Source organism: Brienomyrus brachyistius, unplaced genomic scaffold (genome assembly GCF_023856365.1).
Source record: "Brienomyrus brachyistius isolate T26 unplaced genomic scaffold, BBRACH_0.4 scaffold88, whole genome shotgun sequence".
Lineage (NCBI taxonomy): Eukaryota > Metazoa > Chordata > Actinopteri > Osteoglossiformes > Mormyridae > Brienomyrus > Brienomyrus brachyistius.
Window position 1 is genome coordinate 28,679 of NW_026042363.1, and position 16,623 is coordinate 45,301.

Consider the following 16,623-nt stretch of genomic DNA (forward strand, 5'->3'; position numbering starts at 1 on the left):
CGATCCCACATCCTGCTGAAGCCCTTCCCAAGATCAGACACTAGTTTTGTTTTCCTTGTTCTTATAGTAAAATGATGGTCTTTGACTTCTATACATCATCACTGTTCTGTTAATTACACATGACCTAATCTAAGTATTACACAAACCAAGCATAATTACTTAGAGATGTCATGAGATGGAAAATCCTTATTCAGTTAATTATTTTCCCCACAGGTGCTGACAGTGTGTCTACAGTGAAATGGGCCTGTGTACAGAGAGGATGATCTGTAACAATCCCATGTTCCTATGGTGACAGATATAAAACTCATGTGAAATACTGGTGCAGAGGGTATAATGTGAGGTCATGTACTCCCATAGTACACACTGACTCTCCACTGGAGGGTAAAGTGTGAGTCAGAGATGATCCTGACCAGCGAGTCTTCACTGTGACCATCAACAATCTGACAGCTGAGGACTCCGATCGGTACTGGTGTGGTGTGAAGATCAGTGGAGCCTCTCTGATCAGGTTAATCTGTCAGTCACTGATGGTAAGATGTCTGTACTGCAGACTGTAGCCAATGAGATGCACAGTATGTAACATGTCACTGAGTCAAAAAGGAAGGACCTTAACACAAACACTGATGGAAAAAATGTTTTAATATTTTAAAAATCTGCATTTTAATTTAATTCAATATGATAAACGAGACTTGGAAGAAGTAACAGTGTCAGCTAAATCGGGCGACTTCATGAGGTTAAATATGATAAGCAATATGTTAAAAAATGTCAGTTTATTGGCCAAACATTTACATACAGTATGTATGTTGTAATGGGCTGATATTCATAAACATTTCATTGCTGTGCAAATCTTTGAGTGTTTTACCTGTGTGTTGAAGTCCTCCAGGGCTGACAGTGGACAAACAGGAGGTGACGGGTGTGGATGGAGACAGTGTCAGTGTTACTATGGAAACAACAAAAGACAAAGGATGTGGTGTAAGATTGGGGGCTCCTGTGCATCAGAGAGATCAGTGAGTTTGCATGGGAGGCCTGTCCTGATCAGGGATGACACAGAAAATGAAACCTTCTTTGTGACAATGAGTGGGCTGGAGAGGAAGGACACTGGCTGGTATTGGTGTGCTGCTGGAATCCTGCAGATTCCAGTTCATATTACTGTTAAACATAAGTAATTGATTTAAATCTGCCTGTGAATTATTTATGCTTGAATATAAATAGATACATACTAATCAACCCAGCAGTTTCACTCACGAAGGGGTTTGTGCTTCTTTGTGGGGATAATCCCCTATTTATCAGCTGTTGTGAAACAGAGTTATTTATTGGGATTATTGTTTCAATGATAGTGGCACGGTGGTCCAGTAGGCGGCGCTGTTGCTTCACGCATCCATGTTTAGGGGTTTGAATCTGGCTTCTGCTCTGTCTGTGTGGAGTTTGCATGTTCTCCACATGCTGTGTGGGTTTCCTCCAACAATCCAAAAACGCACAGTCAGGCTAATTGGTGTCTTTAATATTGAATGTGTGTCTTCTAGTTTATGATCAGTCTGTAATATGACAAAAATCACAGCATTTTCCACAGACATACAGCCAGTCACTTGTTATGTATACAAATCCAGACAAATCCATGTAGCTTGCAACATAATTCAGGCATTTTTTCATCTTTGTGAGGATGAATTGTTACTAATGGTGTGCAGACTGACTAACATGTCTGTAGGTGGTTTTTCATTGCAGCGTAGACCAGTGTTACAATTGTACTCTGTAATATCTGTTCCAGTGCTGCATCCATCCATTGTCTGAAACTGCTTGTCTAATTCAGGGTCCCTATGGGCGCAAGGCAGGGAACGTCCCATGACAGGGTGCCAACCAATTGCAGGACACGCTCACACTCCATTCCCTCGCACAAGCACACCTACCGGCAATTTGACAACTCCAATTAGCCTCAGCATGTTTTTGGACTGTGGGGGGAAATCAGAGTCCCTGGAAGGAACCCCACAATGACACAGGGGGAGCATGCAAACTCCATACACACGGAACTCCAGCGAAGACTTGAGTACACGTGCCAGAGGAGTGAGGCGACAGTGCAAACCCTGCTTTTTATTAACTATCCTTTCTCCTGTTTCCACTGCTCTCCTTTTCTCTGCACATGATGAAGAAGGAGGGGATAATGAAAAACGGAGGTAAGCATTCAGCAGCATTTACAGTAGTGTGGGGGTCCAGCTAGCAGCATTTACCTGATCACACAGTAATGGGAAACTGTCATTTTAATTTTAAGGGAAAAAAATATTTTTTATTTGATTTTCTTAATAATAAACTTGAGATCCCATCCCATCCAGGGTGAGCCCTTGCCTTCTGCCCTGTGCTGCTGGGGAATGACTGCAGGCCTGTTTTTACAAAATAGTGTAACATGTTGTGTGATAATCTCTAGCTATTTTCATGCTCTTTGTTAATGTCTCCTGTTCCTCACATGTGTCCTGTGTAATAGTACCGATGTGGCTGTACCGTGTTTCTATAAAGCATGTAAGACTTTACTGTTCACATCCACCCTCTTATTCAGCTCTTTGGTCCAGCTGGCTCTGTATGTAGGACTGAGCTGATCGGTGCTGCTGTCGATTATCAAGGTGGTTTTACTTCAGTCAGAACAGATTCACTGTTTTGTTCTTCAGGTTTAAATGTGATATGTGTGACTGACAGACACACTGGTGTATTATATGTCTCACAGGTGGGAGCAGGTTCTGGATGCTGTACTGAAAGCTGGGACTGGTGTGTTTTACCTGATTTGCACCATCATCACCATTCAGCTGCACTGGACCTCCTGTAGAAAGCAGGAACCAATCAGAGAGAAGCAGAGGGTCTCCCTGGATCAGAGGAAGCTGGCAGAGGAGATGACCTTCGTGGAGCAGAATGAGTCAGACGAGCTGTAAAATAAACGGTTATGCTAACTGCAGTGAAGCCTCTCTCACTCGGCCCTGCTCAGTCTGTACAGTCATAGCATGAGAGTCAGTTAAACACAGAGGGGATGATTATCTGCTGGCAACCTGTACAACCACGTATTGGCCACTTATTCACAAGTGCTTTGCTGCCACCTGCTGGTTAATGTTTAATAATCGTTATCTTGTGAAGGTAAGACTGGTTTTTATTAAATTGTCTCTTGATTCTGAAAAAATATGGTACTATGCAAAAGTCTTGGGCCATCAAAGAAAACGTTTAATGCTATTTAATTGGGTTGTGTATATTTGCTCAGAACAAAAACACAATTATCATAAAAATATATGCAAATTAAAAGTGACACAATAAAAACTAACAAGAATTTCTTCTTTTCTCCATAAAGTTACTGATGCCTTGTTGGATCGCTAGATGAACCACGCTTTGGATCCTAAACCTCTCCTCAGGGGCACCCCAGCCATTCCATGTATTTGTTAAATTCTGCCACCAGCTCACTTAATTAATTAATTTAATTAAACAAATGTGTCATGCCCGGCTCGTCCGCTCCTCCTGTGTGCCACGCCCCCTGATTACCCACGTGTTTTCTCCCGATTGTACCCAGCTGTATCTAGTTAATTTGCTCAGTCCTGTGTATTTCAGTCCGTGTCTTACCCGAGTCCTTTGTCCGTCATTGATGTCAGTTGATGTTCGTGCCCTCGTCCCTGAGATTAAACCCCTCGTTTGCCCTGATTCTCGGCTGTCTGCCTGCTTCTTACCCGCCTGCCCGCGATCGCTGCCGTCTCCCGTGACAAAATGTTAATGATGCATTGATTAGCCATAGGAGTTGTGTTATAAAAAGATATAGGTCTATTGGATGGTTGGTGCAAATGTTTTACTAACTTTAGAAGAGATTTTGAAATGACTGGGCTGCCACACTTTGACGGACAAAATATTATAATTCTAGACCAAGATGAAGATCATTTGAACATCATTTTCTTCGACAGCCCAAGACTTTTGTACAGTTTTGTATGTGTCTTTTATACTGGTCATAATTTGTTTAAATACATGATTAATAAATTGATACTTTACAAAACATTTCATATTTTTCTGAAATTGGTAATTATTAAAAATGAATTTCACAAACTTAAATGGTTTGGCTGCGATGGGCTGGCCCCCCATCCAGGGTTGTTCCCGTGCCCATTGCTTCCGGGATAGGCTCCGGACCCCCCACGACCCAGTAGGATAAGCGGTTTGGAAAATGGATGGATGGATGGATGGTAATTATTAAAAATGAATTTCACAAACTTAAATGGTTTGGCTGCGATGGGCTGGCCCCCCATCCAGGTTTGTTCCCGTGCCCATTGCTTCCGGGATAGGCTCCGGACCCCCCACGACCCAGTAGGATAAGCGGTTTGGAAAATGGATGGATGGATGGAGGGATAAATGGTTTGGAGTTTTTAGGTCACCCCTCCTCGTCAGAGCCCACCAATCAGGGACTCTTTAAAAGAGTGATGTAATCGGGAACGCCCACTTTTCAATCTGCAGTACAAATACACCAGCTTGTCTCTGCTAACAACAGCCTGTGAATGTCAGTTAAGGAGGAAACAGTACCACATACATATTGGCCAACATCAAATGAAAATGTAACACACGAAAACAGGACTGCCCACTTATCACTCTGCGTAAAATCACACCAGCTTGTCTGAGCTGACAGCAGCCTCACATATCAGCTAAGGAGGAAGACGGCATATCAAAAGTAAAAAGAAAGACACCATCAAATGAAAATATCCCTGTGTGATCTATTGGTTTCTGCTTTCACTCCCATTAAATGACAGTAAGTCTAGTTGGTGTCCGTGGTACTGAAAACCTGGATCAGTAAATTCCAAATGAAACTTCTTTACCTGATTTAACTGTAACTCACTTATTTTGTTGGCAATGATGCTTTGTTGAGTCTAGAAAGGCGCAAAGTGGGTTTCAGATAAATTAAATGAAGTAGTTTTGCTTAAAAACCAAAAAGCTTTGAACAATCAGTTCAGCTTTGGACTGTAGTGCTTCACAAAAGTAAAATCCATCCAGTTAAATCTCTTTATCCCCAAGTCAAGAAGATATCAAATGCAGAAGCACATTGTGGGAGATACAAGGTGCAGACACATTAAAAGCACTTTTTTTGTGTGAACATTATAAAACAGATTGATACACATTAAGCAGTTTGTAACTTTACATCCAGACCTACATCAGTCAGAAAAAGCAGGCGATGACCATCCCATCCAGCAGCTTCATCTCTGATTGTACAGAATCCCATGTCAGCGTAACTTCTGAAGTCATGACTAAACTAATTTCCAGCTCTGCCTTCAGTTTCATCTGTTAAATTAAATTAGGAACTAAACTAAACTAGGAGGGAAATATAGTCAAGCTACTTAAGTAGCCGAATTTTGTGTATCCACTAGAGGGCAGCCACACATAGATTCCCTTATGAATGGTTCTGATGCTTCCGGAAAGCACTGCACAAAGACCCAGGTATGCCAGTGAGGAACGGATAAAGAGCAGACGGATCCAAATACTAGCTGTAATATATAGTATTTTCAATGAATTTAAACAAATTAATATAACAGTGTCAGAGTGTCAGATCCATGTGACTTTTTATGATTGAAGAACTTTGAAAGCCTGAATATAACTGAGGAGGCCCACGGACCCCATTATGTGTGAAACATCATTGTGGTGCTGAGAGAAACACAGGACTGCTGATAAGACCCAGATGAAGTGAATTACCTGACTTTGCCCCCACCCATCCCCCCCCCCCCAGGATACCCCCACCCCTGTCATACAGACACCTTCCTAACGGACCTCATGATTTGTGCTGATCCACACATATGAAAAAGACCTACTGCAGTGACATTTTAAAACTGTATAAAACATAATAAAGACTGAAATAAAGGCCTGAGGTCAGACCCTCTGTATGTAGCACACAGTGTTTCTGCAGAGTCTCACACTCACATCCTGTATGACGACTTTTCTGCTTTTCAGAATAAGTCTGATTTCACTGCTCTTTGCTCATTTGCAATATGAGGAAGTAACAGTTTAGAAAAGAACTAGACTTATTTGATTAATTTGTTTGTGAGCATGAATGATTCACTGTGAAGACCAGCTATCAATAATTTTGCTATGAAATCATGTTTCTAAAATGATAAGATTCTAGATGAAATCAAAATATTTATTCCTGGGAAGAGCAGGACAACAGCAGCATCAAACTGTTTTCCTTTTTACAGACAAGAAATAGACAGGAAATGCATCAGTGCACAAACAGTTTATGAAAATCAAAGATAGATGGATGATTTTTAAACATTTAAAACCCACAAAAAGGGAGGCAGTGAGGTTAAGGAGAGTCAGGAAGTCAGTGTCAGTCTCCACAGATCTGAGGTCAGCGATACACACATAAGGCTCCTCTGATGCTCCTCTTCATCCTCTTCTTCACTGATGGGCCTCCAGGTGAGGATCACTTACTCTGGGACTCCACCATTCAGCGTAGTTAAGATGAAGATACATTTTGCACAATATACTTACTACATCTGTTTGTTTATATTCATATTGTTCCATGAAGTTTGATCACTTCCCGATTATAGTCTGTGGTGGTAGCATGTTGACCGACTGATTTTAGAATTGACTGCAGTCTTCTTTGTGTCCACTATGTGGCAGCAGTATAAAGGAAATATCTTATTCTGTCACAGCTGCTGGTGTGTGTAAAAATTCACATACTCTGATAACAAGTAATTCTGCCTCCAACTGTTTGTCAGGGATCTGGGCAGGAATGAATTACATGCCGACTGTACATACAACAGAGATAGGCTCCTGGGAGAACTTTGCCAGAAGTTGAAACACGACTTTAAGAATGACACTGATACAGAGTACTCAGCTGTTTGGTTGAAACTAAATCTTGGTCTGGATTTTTACATTCTGGACCTGAACTACCCACTGCTGCACTGACCCCCACCTTCTTCTTTTTTTTTCCCTTTGTCCTGTCCGGCAGCTTTAGCAGAATCATGGTCTGAATGCACTGCTGTGACAAACATGTTTGCTTTACCATGAGGGGTTCTATAAACTCTGTATAGGCCTCTCATGTTGATCGATTTCATTTTTTAAATTTAAAAAATGTATTTATTTCATTTTTAACCCGTAAAGTATTGCAGTGGGTGAGCTGGCCGAAGAGGATGGACAGATTAGGAGGGAAAAAAAGAAGGAAAAAGAAGAAAGGAGCAAGTGAGATGAAATGAAAGTTTTTAGCGGGTGTCTCTAACTTTGCTCTGCCATTGCATGCACACCACTTCCAGGGCCAGCCTTGCTCTCACGCTGATATACTGTCAGATTATGCACATCTTATATGTTGTTTTAACCCTTAGCGTATTAGTAAAGGCTGTTTTGTACTTACTTGATGTGATGGTCCACTTTACTGTGGCCTTGAGCCACATTAGAAATTTATTTCTGATATATTTAACTTAATCCTCATTTTTCTTTTGCCCATGAGCACGAAACAGCTAAATAATTAGCATGATGCAGAAGTTATTCTCAGACAAGCACTTAATCTAAAAAGCAGAAATGTCATCATACACGATGTGAGGGTGAGACTGCAGACACACTGTGTGCTGCATACAGAGGGTCTGACCTCAGGCCTTTGTGTCAGTTGTTATTATGTTTGATTTGTGATTCTCACCTGGAGGCCCATCAGCGGATGAAGAGGAGCATCAGAGGAGCCTTATGTGTGTCTCACTGACCTCAGATCTGCGCAGACTGGCACTTACTTCCTGATTCTCCATAACTTTGCTGTTTCTCTGTCTTTATCTGTTACTCAGGAGTCCTGAAGTCCAATGAAAAATCCGCTTTCTCCTGTCTATTTGGCTGATACAAGTTCTGCTCACTTCTGCTTGGGTTGCATGGATCACCAGCCACTTGTCACCAACTAACAGACCACAGCCTACCTGACCAATGTCATAACTGGTGCACCTAGGTATAAAATTTAGTCTCACTGTCTCCAAAAAAGGTCACTGTCTGGAACCCCATGGAACCACATTTTTGATTCCTTAGGCAATTTTTACACTATGTGACAAACAAAAACAACACACAAGTTTGTCTCAACACAGGCTCCATAGTCAAGAAAGCACAGCAGCACCTCTACTTTCAGCGGAAGCTGAGAAAAGTCCATCTCCCATCCTCACAACATTTTACTGGGGAACTACTGAGAGCATCCTGAGCAGCTGCATCACGGTCTGATTTGGGAACTGCCTCGCCTCAGATCATAAGACCAGCGGATAGTGAGGATAGCTGAGAAGATTATTAGAGTCTCTCTCCCCTCCATCATGGACATTCACATCACACGCTCCATCCGCAAAGCCACCAACATTGTGGATGACCGCACCCACCCCTCACATAATCTTTTCACTCTGGCATCTGGAAAAGCATTCAGGCCTCCACAACCAGACTCAGAAACATGGCGCCTGACTACTGAACTCTCAGGGACTGATCTGATACCACACACAACACACACACACACACAGCTGTGTAATTATATCTTCGTGGGGACTCTCCATTCATTTCTATGGGGAAAACTGTAATCCCAACATGACAACTTTAACCCCTACCAACCCCTAACCTTAACCATATGTAACCAAACCAAAAACAAGACTTTTGGCATTTTTAGTTTTTTGACTGTATTTACAGATCTTTGTGAGTACCTGAAAATGCCCCCCAAAACATCAAAATAACAGGTTTTTGTCACATTGTGGGGGACATTTGGTCCCCACAATGTAATATACACCTAATCCACACACACACACAGAGTAGGTATTTGAATCTTTGTGGGGATTCTCCATTCATTTGTATGGGCGTAACCCCAATCCTAACTATGGGAACCTTAAACATTGCAGTAGTTACCAAGCAGTAACAGTAAGCAACCAAATAAAATGCAAGACTTTTTGAATTATTCCTTTGGCTGCATTCAAAGAATTTAATAAAATTCAGTATCTTCTTACTTTCGGGAACGAAAACATGTCCCTACAAAGTCAAAATAACATGTTTTTATAGCACTATGTACATAACCACCCACCCAAACGCGCGCACACACACACACAAACAGGCCTACCTACAGTATACCCTCCATAGATTCCTGAATGAAATATCTGTAAAGCAGTTATTATGGCATGGCGTTTGGTTTGAACATGCAGTTTTTAAGAATATTGCGCTAATTCTAAACGAAAGACTGCACTAATTCTAAAATAGCTATATAAGAACTTTATTTACCATTAAATAAATTATAAATCAAACCAAAATTTAGTCTCTCAAAAAACTTGTATATGACATATCTTTGTTCACATTATGAGAAATTAAAAACACCAGGACACAGAATGTGAATAACAAGAACTATAGTGTTCTTTCTCAAAAGCGTACCTACCAACGTGGCTAAAATGCTAATTGCGTTCACCAGCTGTGGAAAAAAAACAGCGGGGCACCCCAAACATCGCGGTATTACGCATTACCGTAATACTGCGTAGCAAAGACATAATGTCATAAAAAAATTACAGTCAGTATTTATAGACAGAACTGCGTGGTTTCCCATTGACAAGTAGATACATGGTTTACGGGCTTGAAGGCGGTTAGATCAACAAATCCAATCACGCTCAGCCAAAACAAGCACGAGCTAAACATACTACTATTGATTGGTTCACCTTCAAATTCGTCCCGCCCTGACAATTAATTCTCGTTTTCATTCGTTGAAAATGGCGTCAGTACATATCTTCATCCTTTCGACCAATGAAAAATTTCGCTGGTTTCCATAGAAACAAAATCAGTGCAGTTTGAACATAAACTTTCTGACAGAGCGATGGCGCAGCGGTGAGAAGCATCTCTTCCTATGTTTCTTGCTATTTCTTCAGATTATGTTTTGTTAGCATAGTTAATTATATATTTCATTGTATGTCGTGATATAGTTCATGCAAATATTGCCGCAAAATATAATTGAAATATATTTAAAATTAGTAGCTTAAACTGTAGATGCTGTGGCCATTTTTCGTAATGTGATTGTTTATATTTAAATTGTAAGAGAAAATAATTGTGTTAAACTTAAAAACAACAAGCCTTATGGTTGATATGATTGGTTTTACTCATCCGGTCTGTCGTAATGCGTTTCATCTGAAGATGTTATTCTGAAAAGAGCCCCTATACGTTTACTTTTTAAATGTCCCATGTTGTTGAAGTAAGATTAACCGTTTGCTGGGTTCATTACCATGGCGATGTTATAACGTACCGAAGCAGCGTCCTGATTTCGCCAGCGTTACTGTATAGGTTGTGAAACAGTTTTAGCAATTTGGCCGCTTCTATCGGAGTAGCCTCGATGCCACGAGCAGCCAATGAAGGCTCCATCCCTTTCCATAGGCATTCTTGGTGAATAGCATTTAGCAAATGTCTGGAGTACGTTGAAAATACAGTGTCTAGTTTGGCTTTGAGAGTATCACAGACGGCTAGTTAATTATGTTAACCAGAATGAAAATTCCGAAAGCTGTTTCCTGGACCAACGACCAGCACTGGGGAGCCTGGGACCTGTGGGACGAGGTGATCGACTGGGGAGAGAGGAAAGGTTTGGAGGAGTGCTCACCAGCGACACCCCCCACTGTCCAGGCTGGGGAGGTTATGGGGGGACTGGGAGGTGTGACGGACTGGTGTAAGGGAGGGGAGGGTGTGAGAGTGATAGGCAATGCTGGCATTGTTTCTGAGACTCTTCAGAGAGGAAACTGGCGGTGTAGAGATAGATGTGGGTCTGGTATAGATAGAAGATGTAGAAGTGGTGGAAAATTAATATTAAAGTTGAGCTTGTAGAGCTCTTGACACAGAGAAGAGCCAAAATACAAGGAAGATGAAGCTGTGGTTCTTCTGCTGCTGTTTGGGGAACATTAAATGTTTGAAACAGTATCAAAGATAATGAATTAAGTGTGCTAAATTTTGAGATGTATAGTGGAATGTTTATTAATAATTGTTAATGTGGCGCCCCTGAACCCCCTCGGTTGGCCGCCCCTGCCGGTTGTGTGGGGTCGGGGATGAGGACTAATCGGGGCCAGTCGGGGATCTGGCCCCGGTGCCGGGGGGGGCCCACTCCTGCACGCCCTTATTGCTCCCCTGGGCCGGACACCACATTTCATACAACACTAGAGCTTTGAGGGGCAGTGGGGAGGTTTTACTTGCACATTAGACACCACATGACACTAGGGCTGAGGAGGTGGGTATAGGCAGGTGGGGTTCTGCCGTCTGCCAGCGGTGGGGTGCCCGTGCCTCGACTGTTCACCTGCTTTTTGCACTTTAGTTATATACACAGTCCATGCTACATTAGGGCCTTGGGGTGCAGGGAGGGGGATGGGGGACTCTGCCATCTGCCAGTGGTGGGGCCCTCATACTCGATCTGCACCCACTAATTTTAATGCATTGTAGACATAAACACACAACTCTCTCACACTTGTACATGCACACTTCACATTAACATGGGATGGGGAATCAGTGGGGGCTGAGGGGTCCCCCCTAACTCTCTGTCTCTGGCCCTGCGCGTGTGGGGTGGCCCGGCAGGTAGAAGACGGCTCTGGCCGGTGTGGGCCGTCTCCTCTTGTGGGCTGCGGGCTGGGTGGTCCTTGGCTCTGCTGCGCCGTGGTGGGGCCCTGGCAGGCGGTCCGGGGTATCTAGGGATGCTCTGAGCCCTTCTAGGCGAATTGTAGGGTTCGGTCTGGGCTGGGCGGGGGGTCTGCCGCTCCCCGGTTGACGCAGGTCCGCTCCTGGGTGGTGGGGGGGGGGGGGTGCACTTTGTTTGTATGGGTCTCCCTTAGATCATCCTGCAGTGTCGGGGAGGGGGGGGGACGTGCCGGGTCGCTACAGTGGGCGGTGATCCGTCCTGCCGGGGAGCGGGCTGGGGGGACCGTCCGCCAGGGGAGTGTTCCCGGTTGATGGGGCCCTTTGGCCCTGGACCCGCTTCCCTCGGTGGAGGGCTTGCGGGAGGGACTGGGGGGCTCGCTGTCTGTCCCCCCTATGCGGACCTCCTTTTACAGGGGTTGGGCCCCCCTTAGTCCCTCGTGGGCTCCCTCTCGGGTTGGGCGGGTGGTTGTCTTGTGGACATATGGCCATGGGCCGTGTGTTTCTTATGGTTGTTTGTACTCTGTATTCCCCTACACTTTATTTTCTCCATCCCACCATTACATCTCCAGCCCGCTGTTCCTGGGAAAAGCCACCTGCCAATCATCCTTGGAGCAGCAGCCATTCTCAGGATCTCCTACATCACAGATCACCTAATAAACACAGGACCTGTCGACGACTGGAGAAAAGGAGAAACGCTGAAGCACACTGGGCATTTTGGAAGCATTTCATCATAATAAATTACCTTTGCCTTTACAGTTTCTGTGTACAGTTTCATTATAGTAAATTGCACTTAGTTGTGATTACTCAGTTACAAAGACAATGGGTCACTCTATAATGGGTGATGGTATGCTTTTAGCTGTGCTTCCACAGGTTGTATCTGCCTTAGTAAATGACTAAATGTCTTTTTCACAAATGATTTTGATTATGTTTGTAGAATTAAATTAAAGGTAAACCTGTACATTGGTTAAAATAACATCTGACTGCTACAATAATACATCATACAGCGTTTTTTGTACTAATGTGCTACCTTGAGACATTCAGGTTGTATAATAAACAATTTTAATAAGAATTGTGTTAAGTAATTAACTTTCAAAATCTATCAATACCATGCAAAAGTGTAAAGTCAAATTTATGAGATACTTATTACAATAAACGGAAGTAGTCTGTACCCATTTAAAGAGGCTTTACATCGTACAGCTTCTTATACTGGTCTGGTTGGTGGGTATAAAGGATCTATTAGAAATCTTCCTCCTCCAAATGTATCATATCATTTCATGAGTTTTGGTAGAGTGGGGGTAGCAGGATAATAATAGGATTTACTGGTTATGTTTAAACAAAGAGGAAGTACACAGTCCAACCAGGTACTATATTGAAATGCTAACAAGTTTTTAAATATTTTTATTCAAGTGACTTTAAGTCTGGATAATGTTTTTAATGGTTGGCAACGTGTGTATTACTGTATAATTAAATAATTAAACTTCTGAAATGGCCGCTCAGTGCAGGAGGAGGCTGCAAACCTGAAGAGGCACACAACCGTATGGGTGGGGCAGGGGATCAATGGTGTGAGGTAGAGGACCAGGGCAGTGGGATTGCAGTGGCACAAGGGCAACCGTGTGGTCATCATGGGCTCCTCCAATGGCAGCTTCAGGTAAGTCGCTCTGGTAAACCCCGTTAGACTCCAGTGAAGTGAGTGAGGCTGCAGCGCAACACTGGAGGGGACACATGTGGGCTCAGGGGCCCACGTGACTGTAGCAGAGGAAGGGATCTCTAGCTGATGTGGAGGTACAGGCCCAGTGGCAGTAAGGGGTGGGCAGTCAGCTGCAGAGGCTGCGGGGCCAGCGGCCCCACTGTACACATGGACCGCAGGGAATCTCAGCATGTTGTGCCCAAAGTCCAGCACACATGCCGTGCTCCGGGGGAAATTCAGGCCCAGGATGGAGGGATCGAGCATGTCAGCCATCCACATAGTTACTATTCACAACTAAACCCCCCATGTCAAAAGGGAACAACCCCGTCCCTCTTAAAGGGGCCAGGTCACCAGTCATTGTTCTCACCTGCACCAATGTCAGTTCTAGACAGTGTCTGGTCTCACCAGGGTTGCAGTGGAACCTGTATGGACTAGGGCAGTACATGCGACTCACATCACTATGGTGGGTATGTGACAGAAGTTGCCTCTGTGAGTCCAATCCGTAGTCACCACCTCTGCAGCAGGTGGCAGCAGGGCCACCTCCCCGGTGTCACCAAGGAAGTTCCGGAAATTAACCTTGTTGGCCCACATCTTCCCGGCTATGCGTGCCCTTGGCGGAACCCTGGGTGGCGGTGAACTTGGGACACTGTCTGAGGATTGAGGGGTGGGGGGGGTGCTGCTGCCTGTCAGCCTACAGGCAGTCTGCATCCAGGAAGTAAACCTGAGGGCCTGGGTCCTCCAAGCCCTTTGGCGTTTACAGCTTGGTTGATTTCTCCCGCCTCGTTCCCCGCCACCTCGCTGCCCACAATTTCTCTCTCCAAAGCCAGTTCCAGGGCCTCGTCTAGGGACGCAGAGGGGTTGACTGTGTCTGAATGTGAGCTATCTGGGGTTAAGTGTCTAGATAAACTGATCCCTGGCCAGTTCACTCTGTACTGATAGAGCCATGTGAGCACAGACACGCCTACACAACCCCTTGATATCATTAAGCAGGATGCAGAGAGACTCATTTGACTCAATCCCTGCACCTATTGTTTAACTGAGAGGGCAGAAGTCCTCACACTGCCCACAGCGATTCTGCAGGGCACTGACCAGTGTCTCATCCAGGGGCTCAAGCAACCAGCAGTGTACACCTCAGAAAAGCATGTGTGACAACCCTGAGGACCTGCTTGCATACCACAATGGTATCCCATCTCCCCTTGCTCTTTGAAGGGGTACAACCCATCCAGTATAGTTATCACTGGGCTATCACAATGTCATCACAATACTAAAGACTGAAACAAAGCCGTGAGGTCAGACCCTCTGTATACAGCACACAGTCTCACCCTCACATCCTGTATGACCACATTTCTGCTGTTCACATGGCAATTCTCCAGCTTCCTTTGCCCTACAATGGACTGACGACCTGTTGAAGGTCTACCTCACTTTACACTTTGCCCATGTCTTGTGTGTATACCCTGTCCGATCCTAACGTGTATTTAGTGTGTGTAAATCTCTCACTGCATCTGCATTTCGCAGTTCAGCTTCTGACAACATTGTGTTTCCCATCTGTGTATTTGGGTTCGGTGCTTGTTGGGTGCCTGTCGTGGTCCTTCTATTTACAATTGTACGCAGGGCATGCTGGGATATGCGCCCCGCCGGTGTTACACTAGTATAAAAAAGGAATCTGGTCGAGTTTGTTCATTGACCAAATTTTGTTTTTGCGAACCAAATTGTTTGTAGGCCAAAGCATTTGTGAATTGCAAGCACTACTGTACTAATGATAAATTGGTATGAAAAAATGGAGACAATTTCTGAGACACCAGAGCGATCCGTGTACTGTAATATTTATCTTATCAATAACACAGTAAAAATACACATTAGCGCCAATTCATCTTCTTTATTCATCATGAATATTTTAATTCATTAATGCAGGAGTCTGTGATAAATCGCTATCAGCATTTGGTTTATAATGGCCAATTAATGATAACTAAAAAGAAACAGAGAGACTAAAGACACAACTTTCAACCATGATATGAGTGCTGTTGCTGCATAATTTGTCCACCAGGGGTCACAGCGCAACCCCCATCTCGGCAAGATGGATGACTTGAAATATGTTTCTATATCAAGTTGAATTATTTTTATTTCTATAGCACATTTAAAAACAATCTATGTTGTGCCAAAGTGCTGTAGGTCAAAATAATATAAATATATAGTAAAAGTAGAGACATTGGCCAATGTTACACAATGTTACACAAAAAATAATCAGAATCAGACTGTGGTTTATTGCCAAGTAGGTTGACCCTACAAGGAATTCTTTTTGGTATAATGGTGCTCCATGGAAAAACAAGACTAAGCAACAACCAAGTTCAAAAAACAGTGCAAAAGTTATACAATAATCTAGTAATAAATATAAAATCACTATAAATGTTAAATACATGATGTGCAAAGCAGAATAGTCAGATTAAATAGATAAATAAAATGTGTTCCTGTGTGTGCAGGGTCAGTACAGAGATGCATCTAATAAGAAGCGGTGTAAGGCTGAATTAGCTCCGAGACGGACTGGGGACCTATGCCATGTATCGCCTTAGAAAGAAATAAGAAATCTTTAAACTGTATTCTCAGAAATTCTCAAAACTTAACAGGTAGCCAATGCAATGTAGCCAACACAGGGGAAATTTGGTGTCTAATTTTTGTTGAGAGCCTGGTAGCACCGTTTTGAACAAGGAGTAGTCAGAATAAAGATGCTTCTGGTAAACCTGGGTACAGAGAACGGCAGTAACCCAATCAGGATAAAAGCAGGAGTAACTCTCCAGGTCTTTGGCTGAAAGGTGTGGTTTAAGCCAGGCTATTGAACTCAGCTGACAGAAACACCCCTTCACAACAGCATTTATTTGTTTATCAAACTCAGTGATGAATCAAAGATGACACCAAGATTTTTATTATGTGACTGGAGGTTTTCTGAATGAGGCCCTAATTGTTCTCTGAGATCATGAACAGTGACCAAAACTCATTACCTCTGTCTTGTTTTCATTAATCTGGACGAAAGTCATTGCTGTCCTGTTCTTAATATCCTCCAGACAGTTAGAAAGGGCCACCAGAGAGCAGCAGTCACCAGGTTTTAATGGCAGATATGGCTGCGTATCACCAGCATAGCAATGATATTTTACATAATAACGTTCACAAATAGAGCGCAAAGGAAACATGTATAGAGGGAATATGAGAGGGCCTGTATCACAGGACTGGATATGTTTACAAGTAAGGCCATAGTACTTAAGGGGTGTGGCCATCCCACACAGTGACAAGCCCATTCATTCACCTCATCTAGGCCTTTTACTAGGGATTTAAGGTCCTGGTTTTCCTCTCAGACCCTAGAACACACTGCCAGGCTC

The 16,623-nt window shown here is 43.5% G+C and overlaps 1 long non-coding RNA gene across 1 annotated transcript in view; it reads right to left on the reverse strand.

The window, feature by feature from the left end:
* Positions 1–456: 456 nt before the first annotated feature.
* LOC125727153 (uncharacterized) overlaps positions 457–16,623 on the reverse strand; it is a 45,010-nt gene continuing 28,843 nt past the window's right edge. The window contains exon 3 of the long non-coding RNA XR_007388574.1: positions 457–548. This is a non-coding gene — a long non-coding RNA (uncharacterized LOC125727153). The remainder of the gene's footprint in view (positions 549–16,623) is intronic.